This window comes from Aphelocoma coerulescens, chromosome 4, assembly GCF_041296385.1.
Source record: "Aphelocoma coerulescens isolate FSJ_1873_10779 chromosome 4, UR_Acoe_1.0, whole genome shotgun sequence".
Classification (NCBI taxonomy): Eukaryota; Metazoa; Chordata; class Aves; order Passeriformes; family Corvidae; genus Aphelocoma; species Aphelocoma coerulescens.
In genome coordinates, this window is record NC_091017.1 from 30690900 (window position 1) to 30717289 (window position 26390).

General features: G+C 39.8%; 1 long non-coding RNA gene across 1 annotated transcript; it reads right to left on the reverse strand.

Annotated features, from left to right (window-relative positions):
• Positions 1-26223, reverse strand: LOC138109005 (uncharacterized). The gene is made up of 4 exons (XR_011150198.1): positions 26004-26223; positions 3520-3563; positions 1120-1226; positions 1-225 (listed from the first exon to the last, which is right to left on the reverse strand). It is a non-coding gene; the product is annotated as an uncharacterized lncRNA (long non-coding RNA).
• Between the last annotated feature and the right edge of the window lie 167 nt (positions 26224-26390).

Consider the following 26390-nt stretch of genomic DNA (forward strand, 5'->3'; position numbering starts at 1 on the left):
TTTTCGAAAGGCAGTGCCCTACAGGATCTGTGCATCAATTGCAGATATAAGTACAAAACGAACACAGTGCATTCCAAGCTGAAGTGTGCTGGTAAATGGGAACTGCTAGCAGTAAGCTGGATATATATTGCTTCACACCTGCTTCTCTGTCCTCCACCATGCAAAAAAAGGGACAGCTTTTCTTCTCAGTTCCTCCCAGTCTCACAATCCTTTTGCTTTTCCATACTAAGGACAGAAACAAGGGCAGTGGAAAGAAAGACACAATAATCACTCACACTGAACTTCTTTCTCTCAGGTCTGTTTAAATTTATTTCCCTCAGCTCTGTTGTGTTATCTGCTGACAGGAAAACAAAGGGTGTGGGTAGACTTAAAAAGGGGATTGATTAGTTTTGATGTGGGAATCAGAATTAAATTGCCAGCAACTATTGATGAAATTTCCTGTGTGATTTGTAAACTAGTGAAAGGATGAAAAGTCATGAAAAGCTTGCAAGACAACTTGCAAGAGTGTGTAGATCTCGTCATCTATATTGAATCAAAACATTGTAGGTCTTCACAGAGAAAAGGAAAATATATGAGTAGTGCCTTCAAAATAGACATTTTCCAACAGGATGTTTCAGAGAGATCTGGAGGATTTACTTTTTATTCTCCTTCAATAAATTCATAATTAAAATCAGATTCTTCATCTCCATGAATCCTGAGACTTCAAGTTTAGACTGTGACCACTTCACCTGTTTTAGGAAACTGTAATTTTCTAAAGCAGTATTTCTTAAACCTTTTGCAGATGCATCTCCTTTTGCAGTTCACACAAGCCAGGGTAAGAGCTACTTTTACCTGCTGACAGGACATCAGTCACACCACGATGGATATTAGACTCAATTGTGAGGATTTCTGACTCCTCCTTTTTGATCCCTAGTGACCACAACATACTGTTTGAGAAACATTGACTTGGAATATAAGAAATAAGAGGGTTATTTGTGCAGCTGCTGGTTTTTTTCTGCAATTCATAGAACAACATTGTTGACATGAAGTCCATCATCTCAAGATAACTATAAAGAAAATATACTTCTTAACTATAACCCTCTAGAAAGTAAAATATTTTTGGGACTACTATGAACAAACCTGAACTCCCAGACAGTTCTGCTGTTTGAAGAATTCTACACAAGTTCATGGAGCCTCATTAGCAGGAAGCAGTTATCTTCAGTGCCAATGCTTGCCCAGATATGGTTCTGTTTAGCAGGAAAGCAGGAGAGAGATTCTGTGACCTAGTGAAAAGTATTACAGAAAACAGTCCTAGCCCTTGCAGAAGCTTTCACAATAGAACCAGTCCAGAGAGTAGTGCTTAGAGAGAAGACACTGCATGGTTTAAAGTGTGTTATTGTACAGTTCACCCTAGACTGTAGATAAGATCTACAACTGGATACATTATAACTGGGAATTTTAAAGCAAGAAGCAAATGTTTACAAATGGAGAAAAAAAGTGTCACTGAACTACTCTCCAGTATGGGGGTTGTTTAATGAAGTGAGTGAAGGGATTTTCAGCTTTATAAAAGACATTTTTATAGTTGGACTGTGTTTGTTAAACTTGCATTAAATTAATCACTGGTGTAATCCCAATGACATTAGGCACTGAAATCAACCACTGGTTGGGGCTATCCAGTTACTACAACTTCAGTTAGATTAATTTCCTCACCCTGAGACTAATCAAGGAAGCACACAGGTCTCAAAGAGGGAAAAGAACAGATAAAATTGAGTAAAGAGTGAAGTTTCATTTAGATGTCTACACCCAAATTAAAGCCCCAAGTTAGCAGTTAGGTCTTAATGTTGGAGGCACTGTTTTTCCATAGATATTTCGCTCCCGGTCTTGGCACATCTGAGCACATCAGCTCTACAGAGTGCCCAAGTGACATCAGGGTCCAGAAATAAGCAGTCTTCTGGCTAAAATTCAGTGCAGTAGATATTTCTAGATTGCTGTAGCTATCTTGAAATCAGCCTCCATAAAAGAATTTGACTGAAGAATATATTCCATCCCATTAAAACAGCAGGAAAAAAAGCATCTGTGGCTGGATCATATAGGTGAATGACAGGGTTTGAACACCTTGTTATGCCCTGGTCTGCTCAGTGGGCTTAGGGGAATGTTGTTTGATTCACTCTGGGTGGTGTGTGGGAGAAACAACAATATTCTCAGGAACTTCAATGGCAAACTTTTACTTGCAAACTTTAGAACACTAAGGTAGAATAAGGTACTTGGCAAATTTTAAACCAACATCCAGACAAAGTAAGGTACTTCATAAACTTTAACTTAGCAAATGTAAACTTATCCAACTTGAACTTACCCAGACACAAGGCACTTATTGATGCATTGACTGGAATTTTTTAGTCTGGCTTACAATATATTTGGAGAAGAAGTTAGAATAAGACAGAGAGACAAAAAGAAAGAAAGAGAAAGAAATGCTAAGAGTAGAAAAATATCCCTACCCACAGATTCAGCCACAAGACTAGATTGTTGCAATTTAGCTGTTGGTAAAAGTGATGGTCACAGTCTTGTTCTGTCAGAGGTGGGGAAAGCCCACAAAACATGAAGTCCAATGGGTTAATATACATTTAGGTTTAGGTGGAATGCCCAGGTACCCCCCCTGAGTGGAGAGTTTTACACTGTCTGTTACAACAGTGTGGATCTGTTACAACACTGTGGATCATGCCCAGTCCTTTGGTGGAAGGCCCCAGCAATGAGTCTGGGTGCACTTCGGGGGTCTTTGATGGTTTATGATCCCTTCTAAGACATGATGCTGCCTCTCACATCAGTGCAGTTGAGCCAGTTATGCCCCATCAGAAGGGATGAATAATATGAATGTCCCAATACCTACCCAGGGATGGGAGGAAGTTTACACTGGGTCAATTATGTGGGGGAGGACATTGGCACAATAGAAAGCACTGTGAGATACCTCACAGGATCTGCTTCTTATCAGCCCTCTTCCCTTACCTGTCCCAAACCCCAGTTTCCTACTAAACAAAGGTTTGTTGTGGTCCTCCCCCGGTGCTCAGCCCTCTGCATCTGGGCTGCTTCTGCGCTCATCCTCAGCAAAGCAACCACGCCTTTTGCAAAAGGCCAATTGTTTGAGCCATTAACCATTAACTTTTCAGTCTCTCACACACCTATGGACAATCTTCTTGTTTATGGAGGAGAGAAAATATTGTTTGTAGCGACATTTTTGGGAGTTATAAATATGTAAATCTGTTATTTATAGAATCTGAGTAATGACTACCCCATATGAATCCTTCATACAAAAAAAGCATTAAGCCTAAGGATCAATTTAGTGCCCTCCATTGATGTATCTTTACCTTGATTTCACTTGTGTTCAATCTATTGATTGCATCTACCTTCTTCCTAGAGGCTTATTATATTAAATATAGCATGCCATTCCCTTGTACTGTATACATAAACAAGATTTACAATTAAAAACAAATGTTTTATGACAAACACTGACCATATGAAATTCACTTGAAGTTAATGGGTACTCACCAGGGAGAAAAGAGACAGGTGGGGTTTTTTTCCAGCTTAGGTAACTAGAAAAAAAACATTCCCAAGACAAATATTAAAATTTGTATCTGTATAGATGAACAAAAATCTTTTTTGTAAACTAGTTGCAATGATGTTAAGAGATCTGTTTTTATTTCTATTCTGTATAATAGAAAATAAATTCACAGCCTGACAGATAGGGTACCAAATCTAATGTAAAATCCCCATTCTAGCAACAAATCCTGATTTCATCACTTTAATGGAGCCTCAGTAACTTAAATGACTTCAACAGAACCTTAAATTGTTTTCACACCCCTCTCTTAGTTTCTTTGATCACACTTCTGTCAGTTGTATTATGAGAACTGGTGAAGTATGCTCCATGTAAATTCAGACTTGGCCTTTTGTACAGATTTATAATTGGAGATGAACATTCCGGAGTGATATAAATAGCCATCACAACCTAATTGAGGACAGCCTCAGTGTAAAGGACTGAGAGATAAGAATGAGACTATACAGAGATCCTCAAACTTATGATTTAAAAACTAATTAATACAATTTATTTTGAAAGAAAGAAAAGAGTGATAAGAAAGAAAAAACTCTTCTGAAATGATTTCAACTATTGCAGCTGAGGGAACTCTGTCACCCAGATGTAACAAATGGGGTTCTACAGTCAGGAGAGGAATTCAGTAAACAGGAGGAGGGTGTCACTTGGCCAATTAAATCCACCAAAACTGTAAAATCTCAAAGGTCATGCCCAAGATAAAGACAGTACTAGGATAATTAATTAAAAATTTGAGAATTGATTTCCTCAAAGAAGCAAAAATTGAATAAAAGACAAGAAAGAAATTACAATCAGCCGACAAAGATGTACAAAGTTTTAGGGAAGAGAAAAAAGAGGACACATTAAATGTAAAATGCAGACATAAATTGATAGAAATTAAGAAAACCCCAAAGAGTTCTAGAAATGCACACTGACTTTGTAAGAGATTAATGATTTAATTCTTTGACATTAAAGCCTTATCTGGACTGAGGATGGTACACTCATGGAGTTAATCTGTGGGTAAATGAAAACTTAGTTATTTTGAAAGACAGAACACTTGATGGATGAGAATTAAATTCCAGCTCCTCGCAAGTAAAATTCAGACTCAGAAAGGGAGAAATTCCTCATAACCATTAAGGATACCCACTTTGTCATTGCTGTTTATGTGGAAAGTGATGACACTAAGATGAAATGTTGGGATGCAGAAGTGTGAGACTGGAGGATTTGATCGAATAGATTTGCAAAGGGAACTTTTTAAAAACGACCATTATTTTTTAAATTAAAACTAGGTTGGTGAGTTCTCTGCATCTTTAATGACTTTTAAGATATTCTAAACTATTTGTACTTGTGAGGAAGAGGAAAAGATGCAGTGTGATATTTTATGTGCTGGTGCTGTAAATGTTCACTAGTTCCATATACAAACATCAATCTGGTACAGCTAATCAGGATGTTGAACTCTGGCAGCAACCAGTGGATGAACTCTGAAGATCTCCAATCACTGCTTTTCTTTTAAGGGTCTGACAAGTAGGTTTTTAGATATTTGAATGAGATTTTTAGGACAATCAAAGTGACTTCAGAAAGAAATCACATGCGCTGAGAGCACTCTGAGATTATGGGATAAATTCTGTCCTGGGAATCCTAGTGGAAGCCAACACTATAATTGCCAAGAGAGAACTCTATGTAAGCTTAGGAGGTGATGCTGAGAATGCTAAGCACAACAATGAGGAGACACAAAACAAGAGTAGTTTACAGACAATTGTACCACATCTTTTCTGTGTCAATAAAAAAAAATTGCACTGTTTTCACTAAGTCATGATCAAAATTTACTGGAAGAAATGCTCCAGGACAAGGTTTGCAAGGAGAAGGGGAGATCTTGACTGTAGGCATAAAAAGAAATATTACTAGTATTTACTACACCTAGTCTTAGATTTTATAGAATCTCCTAGAATTTCCTGTTCAAAATAAATCCTACATAGAGCTAATTGAAGCAATTGCTACTGAAGGTACCATACATCTGCAAGACATGCATTAAACTCCAACATCTTTTGTAAGATGAAGCAAAGAACTGGGCATTATCATAACTCAAAGGTAATTTCAACTTCTTAATTACATCAGCTTAATTGAGTCAACACAATTGTAATAGTTTGAGAAGGGAAACAGAAGCCTAGCAAATGAGGAAATATTTTTCTCAGTTTTTATGATTTTCAGTGTTTCTATCAGAACAAACAAAAGGTAACGTGTCTCTAGCCAGACAAAAATGCAGGAGAATATCCCAGCACATTTTTTCATACCTGACCTACATACTGCATTACATCTTCCTAAAGTTAAGCAGCAACCATAGATACTTCAGAGATTTTCTTTCAGACAGAACATTCCCAACAGTCAGCAAATGCACCATACTGGTATAAGTGGGAGGTGGACTTTTCTAGTATAGACTCACATTAAAATTTTCTCATGAGGTATGTGCCTGAGCTTCACTGAGGGCTTATATGTCAATGGAGATAAAAAGTTCCTATTTCTTGTAGAAAACCAGCTGATCCTAAAGGTCTCTAACAAGGGGAACAAGTTGTCACATTCCATAAATGCACCATTCTGACATGTGGGCAAACCTATTGACTGAAGGTGCAAAACCCTAAGATTCTGCATTCATTTTCACTGAAAAGGTCAACGGTGAGTTCTTTTTTTTCAAGAACAGTAGGTGCTTCTGGAGTTTTCTTTCTCCCTTAATAAACCTTATGGAGGAAGAAGTAAAGGTCAGGAGCACTGGTGTAGGAAAGACTACTGCAGCAATCTAAAAAAGAGCACTGAAGAATGGGCATGAGAGTAGCCTCAGAATATGTGAATGCTCTTCCTCTGCTCCCAGTTCCTCAGAGGCTGCACAAAAGGCACTGGGCTTACCCTGATTTAGGAGGATGGAGTAGATAACCTCTTAACCTTCAGCCCTATTATTTTCCATGAATCAGCAGAAAAAGAAACTCCTTCAGTTCTTGAGGTTCCAAACTCCCATTTTTCTTTTCAGGTGTCTAAATTATATAAACACAGGAATCTTATCACTAGACACAAACCAGACCCAACATAATTACAACTCACATCAGTTATCGGTAGATTCTTGGTCCTGCCCCTATTGACTTTCTTAGGAGTGCAAACACATAAAATATACAATGCAAATCTTTTCATACACACAAAAATTTAGGAATAATCACTGTGGTGGTTCTGCTTGTTGGATTTGATCATCAGTAATTTTGTCAATTTTTGTCATCAAGGAAAGCCCATTTTGTTAATACATTACCAATGTGAGCTAGGATGCTTTCAAGGTATCTAACAACTACTGCAAGTGCCTAAAATACCATTTATTTCATGCTAACTTCATCTTTATTCATCACATAGTACCCTATAATTACACATATTCAGAGACTTTAATAAACAGATTTTTACTGCCACAGCCATCTTCACCATAAAAAAAGATGTCTAGCTGTCAGGCTGGCAAGATTTTCTTTCCTTACAACTATTTTTATTGCATATTGAAAATGAGATTGTAGGACAGCAAAGACAGGTGAAATGGATTCTTGCTCAACATACTGAAAATAAGGGTTTGCTCCATTTTCCCTGACATTACCAGCTTTCTTCAGGCTGCACTGTGTGACCTTTTATGAAAGCCACTTTGTGACCATTTCTGGCAGTCACAAATTAGTCTCTGCTGTTTGGTGGTGGAAGACAACCTGCTAGTTCCTTGGAGAAGCAAACCAGCAGCACCACAAATGATAAACTTCCCAAAGTCAAACATGTTTCTTGTTTCAGCCTTGTCAGACAAGCTACAGAGATCTTTAACTTCAATTATTTGTAACTGTCTGGAAATCAGCATAAACTGTCCATATGGGAAGCTTGACAAAGCTGTCAATAATGCCTGTTTCACTGCAAATCTATGCCAAAGAATTTACTGGTTGTATAAAATTAGACAATGATTTTCATTTTTCATTTTAGTTCCCTTCTCATTATTTTAGGAAGAAAGGAATGGGCCTACCATTAGGTAAAAATGTAAGTCAAGGATGCATGCATGAGGAAAGCACAGACAGCAATGAACTGGCATGCATAACACAGTATCCATTACTGAGCCCCTGGGCATGTATTTGACTGAAGCTACTCTCAGTCAGCTTGCACATTTTTGCACGCAATTTATAGTTGAAAATACGTGTTGCTAGTTTGGGTGTTTAGGCAGGTTAAGTCTGACATCTGATTTTCAATAACATGTAGGAAACACCGGAATAATTTACACTCCCATAGCACCACTATACACTCAGAGTAGCACAATTTAAACAGTAAAATGTATGAGTTTGCATCTGGGATGCTGCATTAATTTATTGCATATCTCTGCAGTTTATTTCTGAAGTAAAACCCAGGCTCTCTTGAAATCAATAAGAATTTTACCACCTGCTTCAGCACAGCCCAGATTTTATCCTTATGATGTGGGCTTGCACAGCAGAGGGAGAGAGACAAAAAAGACATCCATAGCATTTTTTGTTTCATGCTCTTGGCTGAAATCATCAGAACTTGAAGAAGGAGCCTCTCTTAGACAATGCTAGTTTTTAAATTTGTTCAGGAGGTCTAGTTTGGTCGCCTGTGGCTTTGGCTACAAAGGGAGATCCTCTGCGGCTCAGGGAACTCCAGCAGCATAGGAAAAGCATTGCCCTCCTGGGAGCAGCTGCTGCAAGGGCCCCTTCAGGCTGTGAAGAGCTCAGCTCACACTACCAAAAGAGGGAGAAAGGAGGCATTGCCAGACCAGACCGTTCATCCCAGGCATCTGCAAGCCTGGAAGTGGCAAGCTGTGGAGCTTTACAAGCGGGCTGAGGTCTGTTTCTCACAGCCCAGATTTGGCACCAACTGAGTGTTGTTCCTTGGCAGTGTCCATACCGATTAAGATCACTGAAGCAAACAGGGAAAACAGTCCTCTCATCCCTGAAAGCAGTTTCTGCTCTGCTAGGGTTAAGCAATGCAAAGAAGATGGATCTCATGTAGTTTCCTTTGGGAATTACCAACACAGCTGCCTGAGTCCTGTGCCTCTTTGTGATTTCTCACCAACACACAACTAGTGTAAATGATGTGGAAATGCTCCTCCCCATGCAATTACAGCCCTTTTAATTACCGTGATACAAGCACTTCCACACAGAAAGCACTGGAAAAGCTGATATTACTCAGAAATTTCCCCAAGGAAAAGTCAGCCATGAAAACTAAACCATTTACAAATTTTGTCCAGAATGCTATGTGTTTTCCTCCTGGGACATCTCACATCCACTTAAGACTATAGAACAGAGGTAGTTATTCTAACTAGACTATTTTACATTGAGAAGCTTGTGATCTATGTGCTGGTTATCCAGAGCGGGCACAGGCACATGCTGTGCTGAGCCACACCGTGCTACACATACTGCTTGGCCTTCTGGATTGTGCTGTGCTCTACATATACCTTAAACCTAAACTCAGCTAGTTAATCATAATGGAAAAGCTTGATGGTTACTATCACTTGGCAGCAGTGATGATGCCACAACATGTCCTTGTCTTTATCTTGAAAGGAAGCAGCTTATTTTACTTCTAAGAAAGTCCTATCAAAACTTGAAGACCTCCATGCCAGTGAATCTCACCCCTGATGGGAAGTCTGCACAGTGTGCCATGCCCTGACCATAGGTCAGTCTGGAGACACATTTGTCTCGAGGTTCCCAGCATCAGAAAGGACACTAGACTTTATAACTTGCTATCACCTTTGAACGAGCACTCCTGGTGCAAGACAATGTAGAGAAGGAATTGTGACATCTTTATTTTCTCCTATTACCTAAATACTCCTGGAGGCATATTAGGGAAGCTAATTAATGCTAATCAGCAGAAGCAAGGATGGGAGGATTTAACTCTAAACACTGCAAAATAGCTGACTTTCCAAACTGTTTTTTTTCTTTACATCACAATTCCATCTGCTTCTTTGAAAACTCATGTGCTTACATCCAACCAGCCAATAATCCCACCCTGCACTTTGAGAGCCAAGGTTACTGGGTAACTCAGGTACTCAGGTTGCTCATAGTTCACTGAGACAAGGTTTGATACCAAAGCTTTTCATGGAGTCAGATTGCAGGCTGCAACTGCGAGACCTATCCTCTTCTGAAATACATCCCACTCAACTTAGCAATGATACAGAAAGAAATACAATGTGAGAATTATAAACTCCTAGTTAATCCCAAACTTTTGTGGGATTTGCCACTCCAGTTGGATCTCTGTAAGTCTATGAGACCTGATCAGATTCATCCAAGGGTATGCAAAGAGCAGGCTGATGTCATCACAAGACCTCTCTCAATGATTTTTGAAGAGTCTTAGGAATCTGGACAGGTCCTAGCAGACTGGAACCTGGCAGATATTTTCCCAATTTTCAAGAAGGCCAAGATGGATGGCCCTCGAAACTACAGGCCTGTCAGTTTCATTTCAGTGACTGGTAAAATTATGGAGAATATTCTGGGAGGTACTGAAGGGACAGGCACTGATCTCTTCTGCCTGGTGACCAGTGACAGGACCCAAGGGAATGGCCTGAAGCTGTGTCAGGGGAGGTTTAAGTTGAATATTAGGAAAAAGGGATTCACCCAGAGGGGGACTGGACACTGGAACAGATTCCCCAGGGAAGTAGTCACAGCACTGGGCCAGACAGAGTTCAAGAAGCTTTTAGAAATGCTGTCATACACGGTGTGATTTTTGGGGTTGTCCTGTGCAGGGCCAAGAGCTGACTCAATGACTCTTCTATCTCAGGATATTCTATAATACTTCATGATTCTACGACAGATGCCTTTGCTTGCTGAGTAGCACAGACAGAATCCTCTGTGATCGTTGAAGTTGCCACTTGCAATGTGGAGGAAAAATGGCTGTGAGCTCATAATAAGAAGGGAAAAATCAGAGAAAAATACATCAGCACATGCAAAATTAGCAGCAGGTATGTGCACACAGTAAACATATAATTTAGAATCATAAAATATCCTAAGTTAGAAGGTACCAACTTGACTTCCTGGAAATCTGATGTCAGCCCTAGTTGCAACTCACTTTAGTATGCTGCATTTAAAATGCTTCCCTTGTATTTGTAAAGGTTGTCTGAGTTCCCCGTTCAGAAAAGACCCTGAAATATCTTGAGGAGAGAAGTTCTTGATTCCTCAGCCCAGCAGCTGAAATTCAGGCATTTGTAAATGAGTTCCTGTGTTGTGCCATCCCTCCAGTCCCTGCAGGCTGTGATCTGGGGAGCTGGCAGGATACTGCAGCTGGCAGAGCTCCTGCTCCCTGAGCATGGGAGTGAGCAAGGCACACACTGTCAGCTTCAACACCTGCTAACTGGGAACAGAGCTCACAGCAGTGATGCAATATCCATCCTATCACTTGCAAAAATACCCACATCTATATCCACGATAAAGCTGAAGTCATGGGTTTCTTATAGTCAGTTTTCTGGTGACAGCTAATGCTGCTTATCATCCCTGTACACCTCAAGCCCTGAAAGTTCTCTGAACAGCAGTGGATGTGAACAGCAAATTCTCTACTGCAAATGCACTGTGAATAACTTGCTGAAGACCTTATTAAAGAATATTACCTGTGATGAGAGAGGTACCAATTTGGAGAAATCTGCTTTGCCATAATGGGTTCTCAGAGCTGCTTTAATGGAGAGTCTAAGATTACTGCTTTAAAACATATAGAGTTTATTTATTACTACCTGGCTTTTATTTATGCTTTTGGCATAGAAGTGCTAATGCACAAACTGTAAGAAAGCCTATTTTTGTCCAAAAAGAGCCTGAGCAACAGTGAACTCTTCTCAGCAAATAGGCCCATACACCACTCCTGACTATAAAACCAGCCATGAACAGCAAGCAGTTGGCCATAGTTTATTCTTCAATAGATTGTATCTGGAAACAAATGGCTTTTCAAAAAGCAGGAGTTTCAGGAAGCTTAAAAGTCTTTTAAAGCAGGCTTTTCTATTTTCCATCTTAAACACAGCACTGCATTCCTGCTCAAAAACTTGTTAGCACAGCTGAGAAAACATGCTTGATAAAAAGGCATAACCCATCAACTCTAAAGATGGGATCAGGTCTTAGCATACAGAACTGAATTAAGAAAAAAAGCTTCCAAAAATATTTGTGGGAGACACTGACTTTCTGTTTCTAATCTTCTTTCAAGGCTTATCATGAATCTCTTCTTTCTTGCTTATTTGCATGTCTTTCAGTAATTACCCCTTTCCATCATTTAGTTTATTGCTAAGCTCCATATTATTTGATATAATTTCCCCCTATTATTCGATATAATTTCCTCTTATTATTCACCTAGTTTTTATTCTTTATTTCCACCTTGTACTTGCATTTTTAAATGTCCTTAGGATTCCTTGAGGGTTTATTCTTCCAGGCTGCTCACACCCTGAAATGTTAGACCTGACAGTTCAATGTGCCTGTGATCATTCTTCTCTGAGACAAGATGTCTTTTCTTATCTTCCCAGCTTCCCCACAGATGCAGAACATTGTGTGTCTTTCCTTATTCCCCTTCAGAGAAGAGGCAAAACAGGGTAGGGTGCTTTTTTGCTTTTTTTTTTTTTTTTTTTTTTTTAAGAGGGAGAGAGAGTGAACAGGTACTGTTCGTATTTCTTCAGCTACGTCTCCTTCTCCTGAAGTGATGAGCATCTCAGCAGGCCCCAAGTCCTTGCCATTTCCCTTGTAGTCTCTACTGCTGGTAAATCTTCCTGTTTCAGCACTGAGGAAAGAAACACTTCTGTTCACAGATGGTCAGAGAAAAAAAAAACAAACCACAGTAGGATTAAATCTACTGCTTCTTACTTAATTATTTTAAGATTTGAGCAGTTGGTGCTGCAAGAAATCAACCACATGACCTCTTGCCTCCAAAAGAGTTTCCGCTTGAGTGCTGAGCACAACTTCATCTTCAAGCAGGAGTCTGACTTGTCAGGTTTCAGAGGAATAAAATACTTTAAAAGTCTCCTTTCTACCTCCTAGACTGCCAGGTAACAGCATTTTGCAGAGGTAGGTGCAGAAACAAGCAAAAGAAGCAGCCATTGAGTGGCTTTGTACTGCGCCATTATGAAAGAACAAACAGCTTTTTTCGAACAGATTTCCCGATCTGTGAGTCTCTCTCGCCACACACAGACACACATGAGAAATACCTGTAGGCTGCCATCACTCCTGGTAACACAAGGCAAATGTATTTATGCTTGGATTGTTGGACAGTGTGTTATGCAACGTGACACCACACACATGCCTGGGAGAAGAGTTTAGAGCAAGGAACATTTTGCTATTGAAACTTGTTTCAGTTGAAAGGGCGGAGCAGAGAGATCAGCAGAGCAGTGCAGTTGGATGTAGCTGCAGAGATTACTTGTGACCCCTGTGACTGGTCAATCAGGCAAATTCCTGCAGCACTCAGTGAGGGACAGCCACCACATCTCCTGCAATGCCTAGCAGGAAGCATTTTGTTACAGTGACAGTGCAACTCTTCTGGTATAACATGCTCCCCCTCTGCTTCAATGAAATATATCACTGGCTGCTTTTACATAGAGAGATATGTTCTCTCCCACCTTGCCTTCTACTTAATTTCCCCACTAATATCAACCTGGAGACTTCTTATTCATAGGTACTTATATTCCAGGTCCAGAAGAAGTCTTAAAGCTAAAACTTTGTTATGTCCAAGATTAAACTACCAAGATGAAAGTAACCAGTCCAAAAGTCCTATGTAGCATCTCAAACCAAACTTTCAAGTCAGTAGGAAACTTCAAAAGACCAAGAATTGAAAACATTATTGTGGTGGGAAAGGGCAGGAAAAGTTAAAAGTGGAAGAAGAGCTCAGGGCACAGGCCAGCAAATATATATTCTTACTTTAAAGTCATTCTCACCTTAGGCATACTGAGATATATGTTACTTAATACAGTGTCATGCAGATGGATGCACACCTAACTCCTTCCAAACTCTTTGCTTCCTGTTGCCAAGTGGTTACTTGTCATTAAAGACAAACAAAACACATTAGGTATTTGCAATGCAATACAGTCATGATCTGTTAAGTGAGGTGGGGTTCTGGAATGTTCTGCTGGCTTTGCAGTTGCCCCAGTGTCACCCCTGATGCTTTGCTGTACCTTTTATAATGTCACAACTGCCTACTTGCAGCCAGAGAGCACTGAGGAAAAGGATGATCCATGACCTTGTCTCACATCAGCTGCTTTCTATCTAGCACAATGTAGGCCTTCTCTTACTTGAGAACTCCTGGTATTCCTGGAGAAAATTAAACCAGAAATAGTTATAATTCTGAAAATCTCCAGACTTCAGGGCTGGTTTTGCTGGGTTCAGAACACTGGCGTTAAGGCAGACCTAGAAGGGGAATGAAACCATCTGTGTATTGACTGAAGAGTGTATTTTACATCATCACTGAAATTGAGGATTATGAAACTGACAGGAGAGGGAAATCCATGGTGTTAAAAATAGGATATTCATTAACGTTTGAAAAGCAAAAAAAAAAAATCTAAGCTCATGATTTCCCCTCTTCATCTGTAACTCCTATTGTTTATAGATTATTTTAATTAATTTTTTTAAAACTTGCAACCTTATGAACATAGCTGAATCTAAAGTCAGTCTTTGGAGACTTTACAAGCACCTAAATGCTTCTGAATCTCAAGAGACTTCCAGATGAAACACTTCATCTATGTCACCATATTTTTATTTTCCTGAAAGTGGGGCTGATATTTTTTTCCCTGTGATAGACACCAACAATTATCTTTGAGAGAAAGATTGTTCCATGGTTAAAAGTGTGGCCCAGGACTCTGGAAACCTACATTTCCATTTGTATTCTGCTCTACTACAGGTGATCCTTATGATGTTGGGCTATTCATTTGATCATTCCTTGGCCCATTTTCCCTTCTCTAAACTGAAGAAAAGAATATTTCCATGCTTCATGGAAGAGTTATGAGCATAAATTAATTCATATTTATGAGGTACTAAAGGGATACTGATGAGTACCATTAAAAGGCTGACTTACAAATAAAACCCTGTCTGTGTTCTGCATTTCCCCTGATATAGCTGTTTTTCTTTACTTCTTAAAGCAAGGACTTTTTTTTTCAGAGTAGTATTTTTTACTTGTGACATTTCTTGACTTTACGTTGGAACAATAAGTACTTGTACATTGCCGTTCCAGCAATTATTTTTATGCATGATATGCTATATATGAAACTTCCAGTGCCCTTTATAGCCAAACAGAATAGAATAGTTTCTTTTAAGATTTCTTTTTAAAGCCCGTGAAAAAGCACCAGACTTGCAGCTGACAAGGCAGAAGCATAGCACCTTTACACAAAAAGCAGAGGGAGGATAGGAAGCAGAGAGAAGAGCATCTTTTATGATTATCATTCCATCCTCAGGAGGGCTGACTCATGGGTGAAACTGCAGAATAAAACCCAGTATGTATAAACTCCGCTTTCTTACTCCATCTGCACAATAGAGGTTTGCAAGGTGTCACCCAAGATGTTTTCAATTTTGGTGACAACCGAAAAATAAATCAGGCTGAAGTCTCTCAAAAGAAAGCAGAGGAGACTATTTTTCTTTTCTTGATAGGTAAGCTTGAACCACTTTGTTGGCATAAAACCCAGGAAACATTTAGCAGAATTTATCCCTGCTGAGAATTTAAATACCAGCTTTGCAAAGGAAATAATGTGTACAAGTTAAGTTTCTTTTGTTGACTGAATGTACTTATTTCTCTAAGTATATTTATGAAGACACACAAGCATTATGTAGAAATGAGCCATGCAACACTATTCTAAAATTCACACAGGAAATAAAAGCTTTCAAAACATGCAGGGAAAGAAATCCTTTGACTACTATAAAAAGCAGCTTTAAAAGCTTGAGAAAAGAAAGCAATTCAAAATCTTTTCCTATGCTTGAGCAGTATTAGGAAAAATAGGAAGCAGTGTGACACCATTCCAACAAGACTGTTTAAGTAAGCTCCTAGTCAGGGGAATTCAGTCAGCCCTCCAATTATCCTTCCCTCTGAAAGTCATTGAGCTGCATGAAAAAGAGCCATAGAAGAAGGAAGCATTTTAAGCCACATACTGCCACTTGCAGGTCAAACAATCCACGACAGCTACACAAGGCAAGGATAGAAGCACACAAATCCATAGCCACGTAATACAGGCTTCAGTGTGAGATTTGGTAGAGTCACTCCGGAAGAATTTACTTGGCATCCTCGAGAGAGAGCAAGTTTGAACAAAGTTAGCTTTGTCACCACGGAAGAAGTTCTTAGCAGCAAGCATGTGTCTGAGAGTAACTGGGTTGCAATGTCCAGGTGACTGGCAGCACAGCAGGATGTCCTGCTTTTCCCAACACAGAAACATCAGCGTGTTGAGTAAATGCTCTTGGATGACAGAAACAACCAACGACACAGCACGTGGTCAGCTTGGGACTGTACCACGGTGAGTCCTGGCCTTGGGGAAAGGCACATGTACTTTTAAACCATCTAAATCACTCCTCAGGGTTTCTCTGGCTCTTGGTGCCAGTCCATGCTGCCTTGGAACAGGTCTACATTGCACTGACAGCAGCATTCCCTCTGGGATGGCTCTGTCGCATCCCGTTCTTCCCCTTTGCTGAGGGAGAAGTGTAGATTTGATCATTTAGATTTCTGTCTGCCACGAGCTACTTTTCTGTAAAAAAAAGATGTCTGCGAGGCTACTCAGGCCAAGGGCTTGACTCCTCACCTGGAGAAAAAAAGAGCAGTTCAGGCTTTAGAATTCTCCAGACATCATGTACAGAAGAATCAAGGGAGAACCAACAGTCAGGAGGGAAAGGAGGGCAGTAGACCTGCCATTCCCTGCACAATATGGTTCCTGGAGCCTCAGAAGCAGGCAGAAGGGCTGGAAGGCAGCACAGCCATGGTGACACTAGTTCAGTGTGTTCCACTTGGCACATTCCCCAGGCTGAGGTCCAGCACAATTCCACCTCAGGTGGCACTTTAAAGCTGCTGGCTGCATTTGAGCAGCAGCACAGCCTGCCCCCCCCCCCCCCACCCAGGGCTCCTGCGCTCTGCAAGGTTTGAAAAATGAAATACAGGAATGTTGGCCTCTGGGTCTGCATCCCAATTTGTATTTGAAGGGAAGGGGATTCACAGACTTTCTGTTGAGTTTGGAGGAGGCAGGGAGTGGAGAAAAATGAGTTCAACACACATGTAAGGGGTGGCCTTCATCTCGCAGCAGAGATACATTCCTGCTGACATTTAAAATTAGGAACTTGTCAATGGCACCTGAATTATACCCTAAATATCATATTCTGGTACATCCATATTGCACTTGCATGAGATCATCACTATAATATCCTAGACACAACTTGGGCTGATATAAAAAGTAGAAGTTGTAAGAAGTGAGAGACTGTAAATATACTAATTACTTTCCAATCAGTAGGGTGATAGAGCACTTCAGCAAAAGAAGACAACCTGGGATTTGTGCTTTGGGTCATATGCTGCTGGACTCTGACCCACTCAGAGAAGTGGGAAAGAGAATTTTTGGATCTTGAAAAGGCGACAGAACCTTCTTGGTTTTGGTTTTTAGGTTCATTGAATTGTTTCTATGAAGTATTATGAATAGATGAGAAGCTGGGAATATTAAATAATGGTATTCACTAAATTAAGTGGAAATAAGAAAAATGCTGTGGAATTAATGAAACATGCTCCTTGAAGTAAAACTTAATTGCTCTATTTTAGTAGTAGATTATAAACATTTCACTCATTGACAGAGAGATAATAATCATAGAACCTAAGCTCAAAGTTATTACTTACTATTTTCAGATCTTTAGATTTTTGCAATCTTTGTAATCAAGTATCTTGTTTTAAGCATTCTAGAGCAGTTATAAATATACATATTCTATACATTTGTATAGGATTCTTCATGAAAAATTTTGATAGAAATTTGCTAACTTATAACGAGTTAAAATGCTGCTGAAAAGGTCTGAACCTAAATTATTAAAAAAAGAAAATGTGCTACACGTACATGCATACAGCATTAACGTGGGGACTCAAAGAATTGTGTATCTCCAGATTTACTTTGTTTGTTTATTATGACTGTAGTACAGTATTTAAATGTCAAATTTTGGCAAGTCTATATTAGAACAAGTACAGCAGCATTCTAGGAAAACTAACAGTGTATTAATATTGTATATTTGGGCTCTCCATCATTTTCTACCATTGGGCTTTCCAGAACAAACACAAACTTGATGCCTAAATGGAATAAATGTATTAAATTATTTTTTTAAAGTCTTGCAAGAGCCTCTTCAGGCTAATTCTTGTAGTTCAGTTTCTTTTTGTAATTACAGAGTGCATTATTTTCATTCTGCATCCAGCAGGACAAGAAGACTCATTTGCAGCCAGTGCCCCGCTGCTTCTTTCTTTGGACTGACAGGGAACCAAGTCCTCTGATTTCTTCTCCTGTGCAGTTAGCACAAGAGCACAAGCCAAAGACTGAGTCTCTCTGCACCAAACCAGCTGACAGCTGGCATGGCCAGCTCCAACCCAGATGTACCACATCCATCTGGACTTGTTCTGACTTCTGAACAGCCCTTTGGGTACAGCTCCACCATGCTCCTCCAGGTTTGAGATTATGGTCCCTCAAAGCCAGCTTTGGACCAATGCTGCTTCATTTGATCTCTGTTGAGGCTCAGCTAATATGTCTAACAGGACCTGAGCTACTCTGCACAGGTTTGCATCTCATTTATCAGTCAGGGGTTTAACAACTGCAATGGAGAGCTGAGTGTCCTGGTACTAAATCTGGTCAGGTACTCAGCACCTCCTCTCTCACTGTTTTTGTGACCCCAAATATTTAGCTCTTTAAAGAACAGGACAATGTCCCATTTATTTTGTTCCTCTAGTTTTAAATCCTGTATTAAGGCTGTACTTGTTACTTGGCCAGCCAAATAAGACTGTGACTATTATAAGTCAACGGCTCGGAAGCCTGGGGTTTAATACTTCATATAAATTCTGGCACCACTCAATTTCCTCAACAACGTGTTCTCAGAGTTAACTGAAATTCCAAGGGGAAAAAAGCATTTCCATATATTAATGGGGTATGGAAAATGCCAGTTCTGCCTTTGACGAAGTTTTAAACAGATGTATATTTCTTCTCATTAACAAACTGAAAAGGTATGCATTTTCTGTCACAGATGCAAATGTAACATTTGTATGGATCAGTAAATACTTTTCCACTGCAATGTAAATAGGCTTGACAGCTTGAATCTGCCACAAATCTCAGTGATAATTATGCAAATGTCATACAATACCAAAGGAAAACAGTTTCTTAAATATTCATGTGGGAATATTTGTGCTTATAGCAAGATACATAATATTCAAAGTGTACTGACCAAAAAATGTCTGTGACAGCTCTATTGTGCATGAACAGTAAGGAATACTCAGGAATACTAAGGAATACTCATCCTTCATATTTGTGATCACAATAATTATTACAAATCTTTCTTGTTAATCTACCTCCAGGGGTATGGCTTTGTAGTCCACCCACAAGAGATCCAACAGCTAAGTATGCACTGCCACACAGACTGCCAGAATATGCCACTATGTCACCACCATTGCATGCCATAGAGGGCTGCTTGAGGACATGTCTGCTGTCATAACCTGAAGGAAGAGGCATTATCTGTGACAAAAGCATCTTTCTTTTACTGGGTCTTTCAGAGTTCTCGGGAAAATTCTCACCTCATTTGTATGTCTGCAGGTTAGCAGCAATTACTATCTTCAAGGGAATTCCATATATAAAGTTTCAGTTTGGAGGGTGAAGAAATCCCCTCAGTCCAGTATTAGAATTGTAATATTTTTGCTATTGTAACAGTAGACCTTCAGACTCACTCTCTTAGATGTTTGCATCTTACATGATCACCAGGTCTAGACTGGTATTGGGCACAGCATTAACCACTTCTGCCTCTGCACTATTGGGAAGCCCAGTGTCTTCAACTGGCAATATCTGGGGATACACAAGAACTCTGCACAGTCCTTTTTGACAAAGGACCCTTGGCAAAATGGATTCCTGGCATTTCGACAGTTAGAAAAGTATCTTCTTGACAATGCATCATCAGTTGTTGGCTCCCCTTTGGTGTTCAAAGGGCCTGGATCTTTCCTAGCAAGGTCACAGTGCTGCCTATTTCAATGAGATCTCAGTATGAGTCCATCTGGGATACCTACTAAAGATACGGAAGCCTAGGAGGTGCTAATAACCCTTTTGAAGATAAGGAGAGTATTTTTCTCTGAGGTCTGTGGAAACACATGCAAAAATATACCTGTAATTCCTTTTCTGACCCTTTCACACCACTATGATCAGGATTCCAGGTTTTAAGATTAACCCATGATGGATGATAAGAAGGCTGGCCTCTATACCAGGCCATGACCACAACGAAAGTAGCTATAAAATGAGTGATGTGAATGAAACTTGTGCAAGCCCTTGGACTGAAAAATCAGTGATTGGTAAGAAGAAAGTAGATTGAAAAATAAATAGACCCTTGCCTCAGAATATTTCCTGCAATCCTCCTCTTTTATCTAAATTGGTCTTTACCAGTGGAAATTGGTTAAAGGTTGTCACACTAGGGGAAAAGTAATAAAATAGCATATAAATGGTATAATATTTATTGCATTCATCCTGTTAATGATTATCTCCCTGCCAGCTGATGTCAGCAGCAAATTACAGTACAGATGAAATCTCTAATTTTTTATCTGATCTCACCATTCCCTCTTTATTTCATAGTGTTACAACAGTACAGTCTATACCTGAGATGAACTTCCTGCACTTCTGTTAAAGTTTTTATATCTGCATTTAAATTTTGAAAGACTAACCTGTGTTACCAATAATAATGATCTTTAACACAAGGATATCTAAGAAACGGGACATACTCTGACCAAATTAAACATCACTGCATCCTTTCAGCCTAGAATACATCCTAGTTTAGACAGTACAGAAAAATTGACTTGATGCTATGAGTATATATCTTACCTCCTATCATACAGAAAATATTCTTCTGCATCTCCAAATATCTCTGTACTTATTGTGCTGTAAGTGTCTAAAGAATCTAACAATAAGCCTTAGCATGGCAACAACTGTACAAATTCAAAGCTCTGCCTCCAGAAGATCTTCTCACTACCCATTTGGATTCAGGGTTAACATTTCCCTCAGCTGATCTAGTGTAAGAGGGAGGGTAATGTTCAAGAGGAACATAACATACAGACAAGGGCAATAGGTTGTTTTGATCTCTTGAGGAAGCCCCCATTTCACCTTTTCCAAAGGAGCACATTCAGTGCTACTTTACAGCCATACTAATAATCAGCAAGTCAGTTTTGTTGGCAAGAAGGAAAAATCCCCTGTACCTCTGTGGCATTCACCTCTATTCAGAGATCATCCTCCCCTTTGGATAGTGACCTGCACCAGCAAAGAGTCTCCTCAGCCCCTTCTCCGCCACACAAACAAACTCAGTACTCATCTTCTCCTGTTCAGATTGTCAGTGAAGCACCCAATTCAACTCTTAGGCAGGCAGCAAAGGTCAAATAAGGATCCTTAGGATCATGCAGGATCTGTTTTCCTCTTCTTCCCTCAGCTACTGCATTTGGGTGTTAGAAATCACAGCCCCCAGAGAGCTCCTTTAAAAGAAATGATCCTTGTAGTACTTTCTTCCCACATGTAGCAAGAGCTGAACAATTCCCTCCTCTCCAGGTCATGTTGCTAATACAGTGTGTGCAGTATAGTTCTCCAAAAGGTGTCCCCCACACATAGAATTCAACAGGTCCTACTGTACCTGTGCAGCCTTTTTTCCTGTGGCCCTGAAGTCTTAACATAGTCTAGAGATTAAAAAGTGTTCTTCTCCACAGAACAGATGTCTCTAGTTATGTGGTGTACTCACAGAAGCTCTGCAGTAGCTATGTCTTCCACATGCTTTCAACATCCTCACAACTTCCCAGGCTCCCTGATGAGACATACCCTGTGAGCAGCCCTCTGTCAATCCAGACACTTCTGCAGCCCAACAGAAATTGTGGTGTGAATTTACACACTTTTTCAGCTTCACTGATAGGAAAAGCAGAGTTGGTACCAAAGCTGGGAAGTCAGTTTCTCAGCTGCTGTATCCAACTCTTTGTACTTTCCTACAGAATCAAAGCCAAACCACACTTCATGGTGATTTCTAGATCTGCAAAGATCACAAGGCTACAAAGAGGGAGTCCTGAATTCTTATTTTCACTCTGACACATCTCTCCTGGCTGCATTGTTATGCCATAATCAAGTAGTTAATTTGAAACATATTACTGTTTTAACTAATACACCATGTGTAATAATAATAATAATAATAATAACAACAAATACAGCAATGTTAACTAATAGAGCATATTAGGCAGGTGACTCCCACCACCACGCTATTCAGAACTGGCTTGAGTGTGCCTATGCAGCTGTGTCCAACCCACCACAAATTATCACTGAAGTGGGAGTGCTAGGTTCCCAAGTCACAGTGTCATTAGGGAGCTGAATCCTTTTGCAATGTTGTTCCATATATACAATAACCATGCTATAACTATCATATATTTTTCAAACAGTTAACTAAGTAATTTACATATCATGTCTTTTACTGTCCTTGCTTTTTGTTACCTTTGGTGTGTGTCTCAACTGTAATTTAGATTTGGCAGGTGCTGCCTGGCTAAAGGTACTTTGAGTTTCTTAAGCTAATCTCTTGCTAAGCACATTCTTATTTGCAATTTTTTACCTTCCTTGTTTTGAAGTCATTGCTGCTGATCATAATAATTTTGGCAAAGCTTCTCTTCTTATTCCTCCTCAAAGAAAGTCCTCCTCATTCAAGGCCTCATAGCACTGTTAGAAATGTTGAGTCTCACCTGCTTTGCCATGCCATGCTATAACACACACTAGCCATTTCAATACTTTGCAAGACACAAAAGCCCTTTTTTCACCTCTATGTCAGCTCCTGAGTGCATTATCCGGCCTTTAAGGCCCTGACCAGCCTCACCTCAGATCCCCATCCACATCCCTACCTGCTGGGGCCCTTTTTAGGGTCAGGTTGGGTTTTTCCCTTATTCCCTTTTTCAAGCTCTGTCATAGTCTATGCTTGGCCAAGGACTCTCAAACTCTGGACTGACTTCCCAGCTAGACCCTAGCCCTGCCTCACCACTGTTAGCACCCATGTGATATCCTGGTGCTCTGTCAGGAATCTCCCTTTTAAGGGTGAGGACTTTCCTCAAGGATAGTAAGTTTTTGGTCCTGTAACCAGGAAGTCTGTGACTTTCATTGTGAGGAATGACAGCTTCTTCCTTGACATCAAAACCAGCCTACACTGAAGACCAAAACTGTAGCAAAGGAAATAACTAGGGTTTGAGGAAAAAATGCTAGTCCTGCAGTGAGCTAAATACCTGTTCTGTGGCCATGCAGTTTTGCAAATCTTCCATTAGAGATGGAGCAGGGACAGAGATTTCAATCTTTAATCTAAGATGCTTCCAGGATGAAGAAATGTTTCCAGGAATACTTAACATGAAGTCAAACTCCAAGGCTATGCTCTGTTTTACTGTACAATATAACATTTTATTGCCTTGTCCTCAGTTGACACTACTTAAGAATTTGGAGCACATACTATGGAAACACATAGTAATTCAAAAGTCACATCGCTGCACCAATTTTACAAATGGCTCAAAGGATGTTGACTCCTCTGTTTATAATGTTAATGGGAGCTCTTATACCCTTCTTTTTGACAGAAAGTTATCCATTGAAGGATGTTGGGATGAGACTAAATACTAATCCAGTAACCTTCTCGTCACAGAAACGGAAGTCTTGTAATATCTGTCTTGCACCCAGGCATAGTAATAACAGGAGAATATCTTATGGGAGCACTGGATTTGATTTTTTGTTAAGAGGTTACAGTATTCAGGTCTTCTGAACTGTGAATGTTTTTCTAATAACTGTCAATATACTTATGGCAAACTGATTCTTTTTGCACTGAAACTTGCAGAATATGAAAAATAAGCATGGTTCTAATCACCATTAGCATGACTTTAGAAAAAAATGGCATGTCAAGTCATTTCATTATTTCTTTAAAGCAGCGCAAGACATTGCTTCTATGAAATGTACATTGCCTTTGTTCATGACACTCTTTCCTTCTGCTTATTGCTCAGACTATATTCTCATTCAGTGTCCTATTATCTGGTCAATATGAACATGAGTCTTTCTTGATTTGACATCCTTCTTCTCCCAGTTGAAAATTAATCTACTTATGGTATTTCTGATTTGCTAATCCAGCACGCTTTGCCAGCTTGGAACCCAGCATTTCATGTCAGGGCAAGCTGTACTACCTGCTGTGTTGTCTGATATAAAAATCCTGGAGGCTCTTCCTATTAACTGCTCCCTAACGAATGAGAGTTTAATCATTGTACTGCTCACCAGTCAGAAACTGCCCCTAAAGACAATACTTTAGCCCTGGGCATGGACAAAGGCTTCTAAGTATCCCCACTAAACAACTCGCTTCTGCAAGTGCTCCCTCCTGAAAGCTCACGCAAGAAGCATTAACACTGCCGACTGGAAAACACACAAAAAAAGACAAAATTAAGACCTTGACAATAAATACTGTACAGGTATATTGCTGACCAGGACTCAGAGATTAAACAAAGGCAGCCATGGCATAACAGAATTGAGACAAACAGCTTCAGATGACATAAGAAAGCAACTGAGTAAGTTGCTCGCTCTCACTGCTTTGTAAAAATGACTACAACAGGAACAGTGTCAGCAAAGTGTGAACTGGAACCTCACAGTCCTATGCTAGGAAGTGCAGCACTTCTCTTAGATAGCACCAGAATAAGTACTGAGGCTCTGACCAGCTAAACTTTGGGTGCCTATATATTGTCTTGTAAATTGCCACAGCCCGTGGTGTAAATCAAATCTCTCCTGATGGGAGAGAGTTTTTAAAGTCCTTGCCAGGAGTTAGTTCAAGAGACAAATGGAGACTTTCAGCCTTCACTGCTGCTAGATAGTTGTTTATTAAGTCTTATCAGAGAAACAGAGTCACTAGCATCACCCAGACACAGCAAAGAGCAGAGAATGCAGGAGAAAGCCCAATTATCAAGATTTACACAGCCTTTTAAAGATAATTTAACCAACGATTACTAAAAACGTACATTATTTTCACTTTCCTACCAATTATTCAGTAACACAGCCAGGAACTGCATATTTTTTGTCCAATCATCCCAAATTACTTTTACTGCAGAATATGGAGTAGTAGAAGAAGAAGGTTTGGAGAACAACAACAATCCTCCATTTTGATGTTTTTTGCCCTTATCTATTTACTACAAAGAGAAGCCCAAAACCTCTAAATTTTTCACCCTGTGACAATCTTACATAGTCTATCACCTAATTCACACCATTGTATTTTCTAGCTCTTGTCTGATAGTTGGCAATTTTTTCCATGCATGAAGGTCAAAACAGTGTTGTTCAGGGGGGTGAAAACCCTTCAAAACAGGAAGAGAAATATTCTCTGCACTCTGGGTTCCTACAGTAAATGATTCCTGTGTACATCAGGTTTTTGAGAATTTTAATAGAAGACATTCCTTCTTCATTACAGCAAAATAACTTGCAGATATCAGGCACAAGCAATGGTGCAGTTCAAGTTATGTAGTAATGAAATGTTGGAGTCTGGCTCTAAAAACAGCTAGGTAAAAAGAAGTACCATAGTTCACTTCATAAAAAGTACCTATGGGAACCAGAATGACTGAGTGCACCTAAAGTATTAGCACGATTAAACACCTAAATTCAGAATGGGATGGCAGGGAAACATTATCATTCTGCTGTGTATATGAGAACATGAGTTACAGGAGAGGTCACATAGATGCAGTAAGAGCCTGTCCTTTTAGCCTGTTGGATTTTTTTTTTAGAAAAAAAGAACTCCTGAAGGATATACCTAAAACACAAAAGTTATCAGGCACATGCTGGGCAATCTCCCAAACAAAACAGCATTCGAAACTTGGGGCCTCGTTCCTACAACTTCGAGATTATTTAGCTGAACGTCACTTTTCAAAATCTTTCTGTGGTAATAAATTCATATCAGTCTATTTTTTATACTAGCTCATTTTTCCATATGTGAAATGCTCTAATTGCTCTAACGCTCTTTCTGTGCAATTTGACAACCATTAAAGCCACTCCTGATGAAAGAATAAAGTCCAACTAGATGTAACATGATAAAACCATTTCTAGCATTTCAGAGTGTACTGCTGAATCCTGAGTAAACTATTAACCTGTTTAACTGGAAAACTAATTGCAATAGCATAGTACAGGGATCCCTCTGAAAATGAACACGCAGTTTCCATCCAAGCAATGTGCTGCACTTAGAGCCAACAGCTGTGGCTACCTATACTCAAAATACTTCAAATCTATCAGCCCAAGTCTAAAACAGGACAGTACCTTGACGCTCTTTGCGTAACCAGACCCAGTGATTAGGGTTCCCTCACTGCCACCTTCATACAGCTGCAGACTCATCTGTTCTGTACTTCTGGGCAGGAGAAGAGAACAGGAAAGTTAAATCCAGATGTCCTCAGGGCAACATGGATGGGAGGGAGCACAGACTGGCTTTTCCACTCCAGTCTGAGTGACTGGTCAACAGTGGAGAGGATTATCTTCACAGTGAAGCTAGTGTGAAGAAAGAGAAACAATACTAAATCGGGAGGAAATAATTTTATTCTCCACACCTGTTCTTCATTGGTATGAAAGTGAAACATCTGTTCCTATTTATAAATGAGCAATGAAGCTGCCACAGAGTAAGACAATGGAAGCTTGTCCTCATGAGATAGC